This window comes from Falco punctatus, assembly GCF_963210335.1.
Source record: "Falco punctatus genome assembly, chromosome: Z".
NCBI classification, from domain to species: Eukaryota; Metazoa; Chordata; class Aves; order Falconiformes; family Falconidae; genus Falco; species Falco punctatus.
This window is the reverse complement of record NC_137586.1, coordinates 35,169,036-35,184,302: the sequence shown is the minus strand read 5'-3', so window position 1 is coordinate 35,184,302 and position 15,267 is coordinate 35,169,036. Positions and strand designations below refer to the sequence as shown.

The following is a 15,267-nucleotide window of genomic DNA, read 5'->3' as shown; positions in this document are numbered from 1 at the left end:
CTGGTAACAACTGTATATTTATTCTGTCCTTGTTGTTACACTCCAGCTAGAACTTCCAAAGGTTATAAATTCCTCATGACATCACAGAAAGCTGTACAAGGAGTGTAGGGGATGTGGCGGGGGGTAACTGCACCTTTCTGTCAAGCTTTAATGTGTAGGTAAATGTTACAGCTTATATATGGGGAAACACATACTGCTTTCAGTGCACCTGTGTAGTCTATTCAGTGTCTCTCTTCTGGATCCTGCAGCTGTCTTGCACTGCCTGAAGAAATACCATGCTCTGCTTGGGGATAGACTGGATGAAGAATTAAAGCAGGGGGAGCCTTGACTGAAGAAGGAAAGCTATAGACACATGACTCATTAACAAAACTTCGGGGGGACATTAATAGGTTAAGTGTAACTTTATGTTAATGAAATTTGAAGGCAGCTGTTACTTGTGAATTTGTTTTTCTGTCTGTTTTTGTTGTTTGGTTTTTTTTTTTTTTTTATGTAAGGGTTATCCTCATAACTTCAGATGAGTGTTTTCTGTTTGTGCTTGCCTGTAAGTAGCCTAGGAAGAAGTAACACTCTAGCTTACTGCCTGGTTAAGTCAAGACCCGATTGTGCTTAGTGTAATTTAACATGACACTTGGTCTGAATGTGACGCTATATTTCTGTGTTAGGTCTTTGTCTGTCTCACTTGCATTCTGGTGGAAAGACCACAAACTCTCTAGAACATATTTACAAATTGGCTAGGAATTAGTTAGCTTCATTACTAGTATAAAGTTAAGTTTCAGTAGCCTTAAGATGATGCTTTTCTATTAATGAAAAAAATCTGATTGTTTCTAGGAGAGATGGAAGATGACCTGTGTCTGTTTTTCTCTGGACAAAAGTTATTACTTCAATCCTGTATTACATACACTTCTAACTGTAGATAATGTTGGCTTCTAAAGCTCTGCTGCTCTGTTACTGCAGTTAGTACAAGGAGCAGAAGATACCCATAGAGACTTTCAAATTCTGTAATGAGATCAACGTTATCGTAAATAGGGTTGTGGGAATTGCTGTTACTGCAACAAGGCCGCCTTTTAAAGGAAATGAACCAGTTAATAAAAATCACTTAAGTTGCTTTTCACTATAAAATAGAACTTTGTGGTGCTAAATGTGTAACAACTGCTGTTGCATTCTGTACAGATGAGTAACCAGCTGTGTAGTCAAGAGGATCTTTTAATCTGAGGGAGGTTAATACCCAAGATGATCATATTAACGTCCCTTTCATATTTTCCCTTTTTTTGATTAGTTATAGGCAAACCAGCAAACATAACTGGCCCTGAATCATCTTTAATATGTCGTCAACATGTTTTGTTCCCCGGCTTGAGGTCATCTCTGAAAAGTATTGGTATCGGCAGTAATGAGATTTATTTAGGATTATTGATTACATTGTAATTGGTAAGCAATCTGGAACGCTGTCAAAATAGCCCTTCAGGAAACTGTAATTTGTAAGAGTTTTGATGCTTTTGTCTGGATCTGTGTGTAGTAAGTGCATGGTGAACCTGTTGCATAATCAGCATATTTTTTTTTAGCAGCTTTAGGAATCTGTGGAAACAAGTAAGCATTGAGCATCTGTATTTGAAAACGCCTGGAAGAGTTCAGGACAACACAATGTGCTCTTCCTCTTAGCTGTTTATATTTTACCCTTTTTCTTTTACAGGGCAGTGGTTTCCACTGTCTGCTTCTTTCTTATGTTGAGTCAAGACTGACTCTCAATTTGTAATTGCAGCTTGACTTACACTTTACAGACTTTGTTTGATCCATCCTGATATGTGCAAGTTTCTTCTTTTTTAAAAAATTTCAAAATTATGTGATTGATTTATTTTGTTTTCAACATAGTACATTGCATTACCAAGTCAGGTATGTTGTGGGGTAAGGACAGAGAGACTAGAACTGAAGTTTTGCTGCTTCCTGCTAAAAGCTACCCATGCGTAACATTAACTTGATTGTGGTACTAAAGACCTCATCAAAGCCTGGAAACTGTTGTATGCTAACAGATCTTTGGAGAAGGGCTTCGGAAATTCAGTAAATGTATTTTAATCTCAATTGCAAATACCTCAGCACAGTTTTTTTCTAGAAAACCACCACCAAACACTGACAAATCTCTTAGTAACCACTTCTGTCAGTCCTGGGCATAACTCTTGTAATGATGAAAACATATTAGTAATTCTGATACAACTTTAAAATTTTATCTGATGAAAAACTTACAGAAAGCACTGCTGCTCTACTTGCTTGCGCTTTCATAGATGACTGTTTCTCTTCATGGTACAAGTACAGCTGATGATACACTTCAGAGACCTCACGTTCTGTTCAGATGTGCTATTGGTACGTCACAACACTAAGATAAAACTCCAAGTTTATTATTACTATTTAAAAATAAATTATTTGAATTCTGGTCTTGGTAGGTACCAAGCAACAATAATAGAACCTGTCCCTGAAGTACATGAATGCTCTAGCAACAGCACCCCTTACTTTGATTATGCAGTTGTTTTTTTACAGTGGATTGCAGTCTATCTGACTTGAGCAATTCTTATTTTCCTGGTGTTTTTTTTAAAACCCATAAAGCACATTGTTGTGTGAATGAGATCAAGGAAGTCTGTGGAAGTATGACAACTGAAGTTGCATTTAAGTAAGATCTTTAGAAAGCCTCCTTGTATAAGCCATGCAATTCTCCATGGTAGGTAAGACATCTGTTGTCCTGAAAAAAATTACACCAGAAGAATTCCAAAGCCTGCAGCCATGGTATCAATCATTATGCCATCAAAGTATAGCTGATACCCTTTCATCTAGTGAAAGTGATGGCATTTGTTTCTTTTCTGAGCACTGGAATTGGAGAAAAAAATCAGTGACTGACCCTTTGTTATAAAACAGCCAGGTATTTTGGAAAGACGGGATTCAGTTCAGGATAACTCTTAAAGTTTCATGACTTTTACAAAACCAGAGACAAGATGGTTTGTGTTTTTGTTTTATTTTTTTATTATTAGTTTTTTCCCCACAATTTATAGATTCTTTTGAATTTCCCACACTTCTTTATTATGAGATTGTGTCTGGCCTGTCAAGAGATAAGCACATTTCCACAATGCTTGGAGGTTAATTGCTGTTACTTCTCTCTTTTATGTTTTGTCTGATGGCTTAAAGCCTTTGAAATGGTCTAGATTTATGATCCATTTTAGCATTAGAAATTTGTGTTTGCTACCTTTTTTTTTTAACCTTCTTGTTCTTTAGCTCCCTATTTTTGAGCACTGGTTGGTTATAGTTTTTCGCTGTCTCTAATGTTGATCAGCGGGGTCAACAGCTCAGTTAAGTTGCAGCTAACGGTGGTCCCACTAAAAAGTACATATTTGATTGGGGGATGGGTTATTTCTTTGCCTTCTGTTCTGAATAAACCTGTTCTTGACATCTAAGGATTTCAGTTTTTTTAAGACTTAGTTTAGTAGCAAATACTTAGGCTTACTAATGAAGAGGTTTATCAGGGCAAAAATAGAAGTTGTAGCACTGAAATAATGAAAGAAACACAAATGGAAAGTGTTTTTACTTGCCATGAAATAACCATTTTTGCCTGACTTATCAGTGGTCATGGTGGTAGCATATCTAATATGGAAGCAGAAAGCGGGTGAAATTAACTGTTCTTTCCATCCAAGGCCATTTGCATGGAACAAGTGATTTAAGGAACTTCTTTTCTTTTTCATTGGCTTCTAGCTGGTTTTCCAGGAGAATCATTCTCAGCCAGCAAACAAAAAATTAGAGAGTTTGGCTGTTGTCGCTTTCAGGTCTACTATAGGTGGGTTTGTTTGTTGTGTTGTGGTTTTTTTTTAGTATCCCACAATATCATAATGCATAAGGTAGCATAAATGAAAACTGTCAGGTTTTGCCTCATCATTTACTTCAGGAATCTGACATGGGACTGAAGGTGGAAGATTAGATGAGACTGTTGAATAGATCTACCCTTGTGAGAGGGGAAGAATTGGGATCCTCCCAGCTCCAAAAAGAGCACAGATGTGTTACCTGGTGTTTGTGAAATGGATCTTCTGATCTTACAACAATGTTCTTCTTGCTTCCTAATGGTAATGGGGTTTTTTTGGTAGGTTGTGTTGACTCAAATGAGTCCAAGTGAGCCTCCTACCTCCTTGTGCAGTAGAATTGTATCTCTTAAAGAGATACCATTTTTGTTAGCAGCAAACTATAGTGATCTTTAGTCTAGACTGAGCTGAAGCTTCTGTGAAGGTTAGCCAGTCGTGGAAAGTTAAACTTTGTGAGAGATGGCTACTTCTGAGCTAGAATGGGTGAAATGTCACTAGCTGTGAAATATTAACTTTGCCAGAATTGATAAGACCAAGTTTTTTGTATTTGAGTCGTAGGGAGGCTAGTGACTTTAAAGTTGCTCGGGCCTTGGCTGCATGCAAGCAAGTTGAGAGAGTAAACATTTGTTCTGTTTCTGAGCACTGTTACTGTCTGAAAGAACCCCCAGCTTGTGTCTCTGAAACCTCTCGTGTCTTTACCTCTTCTATTGAATGAAAACATTAACTGAAGAGTCTATTTGGAAGCTGATAGGAGTTTGCTAAATGTTTGTTGCTAATCCATATGACTGGAAGTAGGAAAGTCTTTACCAGCTTCGTGTTTCAACAGTGGTATCTTACCCATGTCCAGTGTCCTGGAAATTACAGATGTACCTAGTACTTATGTGCTATGGTTATCTGTCAGAAGAATTAAGTCTAGAAAAATGTAACAATTGTCTTACCAACTTTATAAGACTTTATGATAAATAGCATACTAAAGTTCTTTTTTATTTTAATGAGGTTTTATGTAATTCCAGTGAAACAATTCAATGATGAAGTTTTTGTAAAAAGTTTAACTAGCTGGACACAAAGTTCTTATAAGACATGTCTGCTGCAAGAAGAATTAATTTGGTTGAATAATCTTTCTTATGGCTAGAGAGGACCAGCTTACAGTGTCTTCCCTTACGTGGTGTCTATTTTGAGAAGAGTGGTTGTGTATTGTTGCTACCTTCTCAGTCTTCTCAGTCACCTTCACATTATTCTCAATCATTCTTGATACAGTATGAAAAGGAAGATGTATCCAGCCAAGGTGCATCTGTTTGTATCTACTTTTCAGTTTAGAATTGCTTCACAATTGGTTTTGTCCAATGAAGTTGATCAAGAATAGCAACATATGCCATCGCCTCAGAGATTTTTCCATGAGGAGTGTACTTTGGTGCATTTGTACTGGACTTTGAACTCCTGAATGAGCATGTGATTTATTTGTTTTCTGTGTTGGGATTTGTTCGTTTTCCTGATGCCGCTCAAACAAATACAAACCTGAGTGACACTCCTTTGGGCTCAGGGGTGTCTGAGGGTGTGTGTGTGAGATGGAGAGAAAAGATGATCAGCTAATTTAAAAATTAAGAAAAAAAGCTTTATTACAGCAATGAAGTTCTATGCTGCTACCCGATTCCTCTGCCTCTTAGAAGTGCTCTTTGTGCAAAAATGACTGCAGGTCAAATAGCAGGAAGGTGCCAGTGTAAACAGAAAGAGAAACCACCTTGGTGTTCAGCCAACTTTAACTGAAACTGTACTCTTGCTTTTTATGTGCAAAATGTTGGATATTTCAGTCATGAGGGAGAGGTATCATTTAAAACAGCACAAGCTCAGCCAGTTGTGTTCAGAACAAGCGAGACTGATGTCAGTTTACTAAAGTGTGGCTGCCTTGTGCCCCATCTTTAAAAGTAGTTTCAGAAAAGCATTCATCTTGTTGCTCCCTCTGTGTATCCAATCTGACCCACAATGACTGACATTGCTGAATGCAATTCCTTCAGTTGATGTTCATTCTCAGTCCTGACCTGGTTTATACAGTGTGGCTACTATGCTGTTTAAGACTTGTCCAGCTTGCACACAGCTGAAAGCCAAGTAGGAATTGTCCACTTTATCAAGTGGGCAATTTGATTAGTTGCATTTCGTTATGGCAGGTAGTTCCATTACAAACATCTGTTCTCTGTTAAAAAAAAAAAAAAGGTGGATTTTCTTTAAAGACTATGTTTTCCTATGTCTTCTGATAATTCTGAGGTGACCCGCTGCTTTGAAAGGCCACTGCTTTCCAGACTGTGATGGAGAAACCCTTGTCTTGTGGGTATTGACATCTGATTTTTTAGCTAAGTGACACTGAAGTTGGATTACTAACTGATCAGCAACTCGTTACTTAACCAAACTTCTAGCAAAGCTGGATTCTACTTTCCCAACTCCTGTTTTCTTTTTGGGATATGGAGGGGTTTATCTGACCAGGTCACCGACATTAGTAAAGTTCTTGAATGTGGCTACGTGGGTAAGATTTGAGTAACTAAGTCTGAACTACTGAGCTTAATCTTTGGTTTTTGACAGCTAAGGTTCTTCATCTGCCATGGAAAACATCTAGCAAAACACACCTCCTCCAAAACAGCCACCAATCAGCCTACTCAGCTCTCTGGAAAACCACTGATAATTTATGCAAATATTTTTGAGAATGATTTTTAAAAAGCCAATGGGTTATATTTGTAGAAACCAATGAGTTTGAAATAATACACAAGCACAAAAATATGTGCATTTTTTTCTTTTAGATAAATTAATCTTGTATTTTAGCTTTTATGTAAGAATTGGTTGTACTGAGGAGAACGGAAGTTGTGCATTTCAATTCGGTTCTTGCTGCCCCAAGGCTGTTTCTGTCTCTGGGAAGAGGAAATCGTTTTCCTCTTTTGTAACAGCTACATTGTCTCCTTCCCCTTTTGAACTCTGTGTTTTTCACGTGTTTCTAGGCTACAAATCATTAAGACCAGGATCCAGTGTCACAGAGGCAAATAAAATGTGTGTAGGTGATGGAGAAGAAGGGTTTGGGAATGCCGTCTTCCTCTACTCTCCCATGTTGTTTTGCTGCCAAGACAACATTGAAACACCTTTTCTGTCATATGTTTGGGGATTTTTGACAATAAGTGTTAAGACATAGTTTAATTCCCAGGTTACTTTTCTGTTCTGCTAGTTTATAAAGTGAACTAATCTTTTCTGCAAGAAATGGCTATGTCAAGTCTAATGAATTGGTAACTAAAAGTTGCAATTTTTAAGCTCTTCATAGTAGAAAGTACTCTGTATTCTGAATAAGTATTAGGAAGTGAAAAGCATCTATGTTTGTGAAATGAAAAGAAATCTGAATGTTATTTTGCTCATCAATGCTAATTCTTTACATGAATACTTCATTAATTAGCTCAAGATAAGTGGCATATTAGTTTCAGGGTTCTGCTGTACTGCTGAGAGTTACATTCACTCTTAACACCTGGAAAAATATGCAGTCCTAGGTGATGTTTTCTCATGCTGTTGTCGATTTAGGCAACAGTTGAATTCTGTCCTTATGTGACACATAAGGACATTGATCTGATGGTTAGGACATAGGAAAGGTGTCCATTACAGATTATGCTTCATAGCTCAAGTTCTTAGAATTACTTTTTGGTTTTGTTTGTGCTTGTTGTACCTGAAGTTTGTAGATGTGTGTAGACATGTTACCTTCTCTTACAGCAGAGAGTAATAAAAACAATTTCTCTTAGCTGAATGTATTTATTTTTAACTGAGCAGTATGTCAAGCTGAGCTTTCACAACTTCTAGATGAGTGAGCTTGCACTGTTCACCTCCATCATTCTTTTTGTGAAGAAGTCATTTCCGATATTTCATGCTTCAGTGGAGTGGTTGGGGAGTGGGTGTTGGTTAAAGCAACAAGGTCAAATCCAGGTATGTGAAAAAGATACTTTGTTACAAGGAGAATGAGCATACTTTTGCTGGGAAAGCAGCATTTGGAAACTACTTGGAAAGGAATATATATGTGCATTACTGCTTTGATTCTATGAAGGGGATTCTGACAGTAAATTCGGTAGTGTAAAAGCATTGGTGGCTCACGTTATAGCACATACAGTAATGTCAGAACTACAGAGAAATGCTCCTTGTGTAACAAAAACGGTCTTTCATGAAACTTGGCTGGTGTCAAACCTAGTAGTTTGTGCTTAGCTGAACTGTTACGCTGTGTGCTTTTCAGACTCTTAATTTGAAGACATGAAAGACAGTGTCTGTGGTTGTTCTTGCTGGTGTGCTCCAGTAGTTAGCACTCTGCCTGAAAGATGTGAATTTGAGATAGCAGAAAACAGTAATGATGAAAAATAAAGTTTACAAGAATCCAAAGAGGTTTTGCCTGGTACTGATTTTGTTTCTGTGAGTTTGTGTGTATGAGCCAGAGATAGTAAGTACTTCTGCTGTCCTGCTTTTGGTGAATCAAAGATTGGAATTTTAAGTAGCTTTTAAAGTAAATCATGTGTTATAGTTCTTAAACTATTTCATGGGGTCTTTTCTGTTATCTTACATGTTTATTGATATTTAAGAAGGCTGAATTATAGGAAAGTACAAAATTTTACAGTTGAACACTAAAACTTGTTTTCTGCTGGTTGCAGATTAATTTAGGGATCATGTGCTGTCCTGGTTTCAGCTGAGATGGAGTTAATTTTCTTCTCAGTAGGTGGTGCTTGCTGTGTTTTGGATTTGGTGTGATAACAATGTTGATGAAACACAGATGTTTTTAGTTATTGCTAAGTAATGTTTATATTAAATCAAGGGCTTTTCAATTTCTTAGGCCCTGCCAGCCAGAGGGCTGAAGGGGCACAAGAAACTGGGAGGCGACACAGCTGGGACAGCTGACCTGAACCAGCCAAAGGGATATTCCATATGGTATGACATCATGCTGAATATATATAAGCTGGGGCAAGAAGAAGGAAGGGGGGACATTTGGCATTACGGCATTTGTCTTCCCAAGTAACCGTTATGTGTGATGGAGCCCGGCTTTCTTGGAGATGGCTGAGCATCTGCCTGCCCATGGGAAGTGGTGAATTAATTCCTTGCTTTGCCTGCATGTGCGACTTTTGCTTCCTCTATTAAACTGCCTTTATCTCAGCCCACAAGATTTCTTACTTTTATCCTTCCGATCCTCTCCCCTATGCCACTGTGAGGGGAGTGAGCGAGTGGTTGCGTGCTGCTTAGTTGCCAGCCAGGGTTAAACCGCAACAAGTTAACAACAGGAGTTCATATTGAATTTATTGTCAAAATGACCTTTCTGTCTGTCTTAGGATTGTTGCTTTCCATAATACAACCTTAACCTGTGTGTTTGATTTCTTTGATTTTTACATGGGCGTCTCCTTATTTGAGACTGACTTAACCATACCAATCTCTTAAAGGAAGTGTAATTTTTCTTATTCTGATGTGTGTTCCACTGATTCTTATGGGTGAACATTTCATTGGCATTATGTTCATTCGGAGAGTATTGATTAAAAATTGCATTGAACAGAAAGAAGCCTTGGAGAAATTCTGTTAGAAACAATTGCTGTCTTCCACTGATAACTGCTTTTCCTCTTGGTTACTCAGCTAACTCTTAACATACTTTATGTTTTATCAGATATCTCTTAGAAGCTAGATCAGCATAGCATGTAAAAAAAAGGGCTTGTCAAGTCTGAAGAGTTTGTCTTTACAGTTCCTTCAATGAAGAGAGGTTTTTCATATTCTCAGATCATAATTTTTTGTTCCAACTGTGTCAACTCTGCTGCAATTATTTCTTAATTAAATACCATTTTTGTGGCTTTTTATTTTGGTGGGTTTTTTTGTCTTGTGTTTTGCTTTTTTCCTGAGATTGGTGTGATGTTAACCAGTTCACAGTAACTGAGGTCTTGCGGTTGCTTGTTGCTTGTTGTGATGGTAGCACTGGGCTGTTCTAGCAATTCTTTGGCTAAAGTTTCAGATTCTACTTGAAAGACTAAGAAAATCCCAGTATTTTTATAATGCAAATGGAAAATGCTGACAAGAAGTGTGTACTGGGAGTCAGCTTGCAAGTCTGGGGGATTTGCTAATTTTGTTGCTGTTTACTGGGGAGATTTTCCAGCTTCTGTTAGCAGTTCTCAATTAAGTCAACTAAGGGAAGAGATGGTATATTGTCCTCTTGTATCCTTGAGTAATATTCTTAGGATCTTGCATACTGCTATAAAATCCTCTGAAGTTTTAAATGCCCAGTGATTTTAAGTTGTTGCTTCTGTGGGCCTGGAGTTTAAAGCTTTTAGTCACCAGTTTCTTTGATTAATTTTTAATGTATTCCTGGCTAAGGCTAATAAATATTTATGATGTTGCATAGAAAAAAAAAAGAGTATATACCTCGACTTTGTTCAAAAAATATATATATTTTTTTTTAAATTCTGTCCCATTTTGGTAATAGAACTGTATGGTGGCTACTGACTTGCAGAAACTGTCTGGAAGCTGGTTCCATTGTACAAACAAAGATCGTATGGAAGGCCTCTCTTCCATAGTCTTGGTATGAGTCTAGTATGAGTGTTGTAAATCAGTTCCTCCTTACACCTCCCCCATTCTCTCCCCATGGTCAAACTTTTTTCCTGTATTCAGTATTATCAAGGAAAGAGATTTAGTCCATATGCCCCCACGCACTGTGTAGACTGTTGCCGTTTCAGCTAGGTCTGGGCAGTTTTAGCCAGTGGTAGTAGAGCGCATCTCCCTGGCATTAGGAAACTGCTTCTGAGCTTGTCAACCAAGTTTAATTTAAAATCCCTTAATTCTTGTAAAATTAATCCCTGTACAGAATGAAGTTAACTCTTGGTGACTGGTCACAAGTGGTGTTCCCCAGGGCTCAGTCCTGGGGCCAGTCCTGTTTAATGTCTTTATTGACGATCTGGACAAGGGGACTGAGTGCACCCTCAGTAAGTTTGCAGGTGACACCAGGCTGGGGGGAGTGTTGCTGTCCTTAGGGCAGGCAGGCTGTGCAGAGGGACCTGGGCAGGCTGGAGCGATGGGCCGAGGCCATTCCTGTGAGGTTCAACAGGGCTCAGTGCCGGGTCCTGCCCTTGGGTCACAGCAGCCCCACACAGCGCTACAGGCTGGGGCAGAGCGGCTGGAAAGGGCCTGGTGGGAAAGGGCCTGGGGGTGCTGGTCCACAGCCGGCTGGGCGTGAGCCAGCAGTGTGCCCAGGTGGCCAAGGCGGCCAGCAGCACCCTGGCTGGTACCAGACACGGTGTGGCCAGCAGGACCAGGGCAGCGATGGTCCCCCTGTACTGGGCACTGGTGAGGCCGCACCTCGAACGCTGTGTTCAGGTTTGGGCCCCTCGCTGCAAGAGGGACACGGAGGTGCTGGAGCGTGGCCAGAGAGGGCAATGGAGCTGGGGAAGGGTCTGGAGCACAAGGCTTATGAGCAGTGGCTGAGGGAACTGAAGCTGTTTAGTCTGGAGAAGAGGAGGCTCAGGGGGGACCTTAGTGCTCTCTGCAACTACCTGACAGGAGGCTGTAGACAGGTGAGTGTCAGTCTCTTCTCCCAGGTAAGAAGTGTCTGGACAAGAGGGAATGGCCTCCACTTGGGCCAGGGGGAAGTTCAGATTGGATCTTTGGAACAGTTTCTTCATTGAAAGGGTGGTGAAGCATTGGAACAGGCTGCCCAGGGAGGTGGTGGAATCACCATCCCTGGAGGTGTTTAGAAAACACATAGATGTGGGGCTTAGGGACATGGTTTAGAGGTGGACTTGGAAGTCCTGGGTCAGTGGCTGGACTTGATGATCCTAAAGGTCTTTTGCAACCTAAACAATTCCATGATTATACGGTAATTTTCATGTGAACACAGTGAAGGATGTGTTTTACTTCCTGTTGGTTTGAGAAATTTTGATCTCTTAGTGGAGCCTTTATGTAGAATCCAGCCACTGACTTCCAAATGGGCTGCTGTGCTTCCCACAGACAGGTGTAGGCAGAAAGTGTGCAGGGTGGCATGGCTGTTGATAGAGGCTGTGTTTGCTGTCTATCACCTTCACCTAGCATTCATTTTTTGAGGGGAAGGATGGTATGGGGCTGAATTACAGAAGACAAAAATAACTACATGTACCCATAGCTGAACAGAAATTTGGATAAAAGTATCAGGACTAAAAACGTCTCGGTGTATGTGTACTTGCTAGATATGTAACTGTCTTCATAGATCCCCGTGCTTTGCAATATCTTAGTATGTGGGCTTTCCAGGGAAGGGAGTTACTGTTAAATTTATGGTTCTTCAAATCTTTTTTTTTTTTTTTTTTTAAACTGTGCTCTATTTAGTACCTGCAAAACAAAGTTGTGGCTAGGCAGGTGTAAATGTGGTATAGCAACAGTATTTAATTTTGGTTAGTATTATTTCACCATCATGTGTGGTCTCGTTTGTCTGTTGATTCAATGTGCAGCCTTACTAATCTTATGTTGATACTTCTGAGATAAGGCTGCGCTTCCCCCCAGCCTGCCCAATCCAGTATGGACTTCAAATCATGGCTAGTGTTTCTAGATACTATGTGACTTAGTTCTCTGAAGTTATGTTGTTATCAGTGGGGAGAATCTAGATCGTTAATAAATTGGTAATAATCAAGGCAAGCAGTTGTTCCACTTTCCACCAGTGTATTACAGCAGAAGTACAGTCACTGATAAACATGCTATAGTAGCTTAAAGGTCTCACTTGCATGTTGTTTTTCATGAGGCTTTGCAGGTGAATTGTGGTTGGCTGTGAGTGGTTTCCGCTTTTATTGCTAAAGAAACTGTGGCCAGTTTTTCTGCAGTAATACAGTGCCCATTTATGTCGCTGTCTGACTTTCTTGGATTTGCAATACATGAATTGTCTCCAAGTTGTGTAAACTTAATTCTTTTCACACCTGCTCACATCTTGAAAATGACACATCGTAAAGATGTGAAACACTATAGTGATCAACCAGAAAAAATGAAGATGATCTAATTCAAGAAAATAGTAATTTGGAGACATTTTTACTTTGTCAAAACTTGTACCATTTTTTTCCTTAAATTTGTGGAAAAGTCTGAATCAGTTTGTCATGCCATCTAATGGAAGTTTTACATACATTTGTGTGAAATTCTTGGATGGATGTTCTCTGGAACTGCAGCATTAGCCAGCATTGTATACTAAAAGACTGTTGTTTAACTGATACTTTTGGTACCGATGTTAATGTTAATATATTTCTTTTGAGTAGAATGCCTGGAAAAAAAAGCTGTGTTACCCTTTTTGTGGATTTAATTGCAGTTTGTATTTTCTGAAGATTTCTGGTGAAACAAGGACATCCTGGAGCAGGACCTCTGGGACTTGCTGCAGGATGGACCAGAGTCAGGTGAAGGAAATGAATGAAGGACTGTTAAAACCTCAGTCTCTGTCAAGTCTCCCCAGCCATGTAAATAAAGGAAATTGTATTCCTATGCTAACACTGCTGAAATGTAGAGGTCACAAATATGGCTGATATAGTTGCACATGACTTTAGGCTTGAAAGAGTTTTTGTACAGCCTATCATCAGTTATGTATTTAAATTAAGTAACCTGCTTTTCTGTAGACTGAAATGAACAAGCGCCTCTAGAAATTTATGATATTTCAGCTGTAGCAGCTGGAAGTTGCTGTGTTGGGATGAGCAGTTTAGGATGGGAACTTTACTAGGCTTTAACCAAATGTGCAAGAATGTGTCTATCCATGTTTTTGGGCTGCTTCTGAACTATGAAGAATGGATAAACTTTATCAATGACTTGATCATTTTTTTTTATTGATATAACACATATTATGCATACCTATACACATTTGTATATTATATACAGCTTGAAGTCTTCAGGGTGCTCTCTGTATTTTGTGTAACACTTCACTTTTTTTTTCTCCTCTTCCCCACCCCCACCCCCCCACCCCCCCTTCTTGAACAGTCTTGATTTAGAAGTAAATTTTAACAGACTGCTGGAGAAAAGTGAATATGTTTTGAGTATTTCTGAAACCTTTCATATTTTGGTATGGATGTGGTGAATCCCAGAACTTCATCTAGGAGGAGCTGTTCCGAGTACTTCAATTCAGTCTCTTCCCTTACATTTTAGGATTATAGAACTTTTTTTGCTGTAATAGGCATGGAATGGAGTAGAGGATGACTGCTTCTCTTTTAGTGCCTTCAACTTTCTTCTATATATAGGGAATCTGTGAGTGTGTAGAGCCAACTACAAACTTGTGTGAGACAGTTAAGGACATGAAAACAAGCTTATCAAGTTGATTGCCTTCTAATACATACCCATTTTGCATGTGGTGGGAATGGTAAAGCATGGAGAACTTCAGAAAAACTGCTCTTTTTTAGCCTGGAAGAAGTCACCTTCAACAATGTTTTTAGCTCTATTGACAGTCTCTTCAGAGGCTGTGATTATTCCCAAGAATACTAAGGTTATAGTTAATCTTCTAATGTTTAGACGTGTTTCACCAGTGTGAATAGCAGGGAACAAAATTCAGTAGCAGCCAGGCAGAGGTGGCCCTTACCTAAACAGGCTGTGAGTTACCTCTCCCTTTCTTCTTGTATGTAGCTGCTGCTCTTGGGTTTGAAAGAGGTTCATGTCACAGATATTTTTACAACTTTATTGTTACTGTTCTTTGTAAGTTCCTGACAGTTAAACGTACTGTGACTTTTGCTTGTCAAGTTTGTTCTCTTAGGAAAAATGGAGGTGTGCTCAAAAAGCTGTCAGTGTGCTTTGTTTGTTTGTTTTTCTGAATATCTCCTCTTGAATCTAGAAGTGGCTCGAGGAGGCAAACAGTTTTCAGAGAAGCACTCTTCTAGAAGACTGATGATTTCTGTCAGTGTCTGGGGGAGACATGAGTAACAAGGTTTCTGACCAGGGTGTTTGTTCCTGTTGGTTTCTGTTCAGCTTTTCAAAACTCAGTTCAGCTCTACTGAGATCAGGCTTTATTTTATTGGCCTCTGAAGTTGATTACTGTGTTCTTCACGGTAGGTCTTGTTCTGCCTACTATAGTATCATCAGCCAGCAAATTTAGCTTGAAAGAGAGCATTTGGGCAGTCTGTTAATAACATTTATTTAAATATATTCATGTTACTCCTTGGTAGTGGCAGCTGGAGGCAATAAAGAATATGCAATTGCAGTAGTTTAAAACTGACATAATAGTATATTCTATCTGTGAAGGATGAAGTTTGTCCTTTTGCAATAGTTCGGTTTTTTTCTTCAGAACAGAATTTTTTCCTCAGTTAAAAATACAAGTAAAGTAATGTTTTTTTGGAGGGTGGATCACGGTCCCATAGTGTACTGCTGAATTTTTCTTGTCCCAGAGAAACAGTATCTAATGCATCATTATAATGCTTGGTATTTATCAGCTGCATTTTCTGGTGAGTTTGCTGAGAAATGCAAAATGAATGAAGTGAAGGTCTGTCTTCTGAAG

General features: G+C 39.1%; 1 protein-coding gene across 5 annotated transcripts in view; it reads left to right on the top strand.

The window, feature by feature from the left end:
* The window catches only part of TTC39B (tetratricopeptide repeat domain 39B), an 82,857-nt gene that overhangs the window by 17,373 nt on the left and 50,217 nt on the right, over positions 1–15,267 (top strand). Inside the window, exon 2 of one of the 5 annotated variants that reach the window (XM_080371862.1) lies at positions 249–389. The exons of the other annotated variants lie outside the window; for them this stretch is intronic. The gene's annotated coding sequence lies outside the window, so the exon portion shown is untranslated. The remainder of the gene's footprint in view (positions 1–248; positions 390–15,267) is intronic. 5 annotated transcript variants of the gene reach the window in all.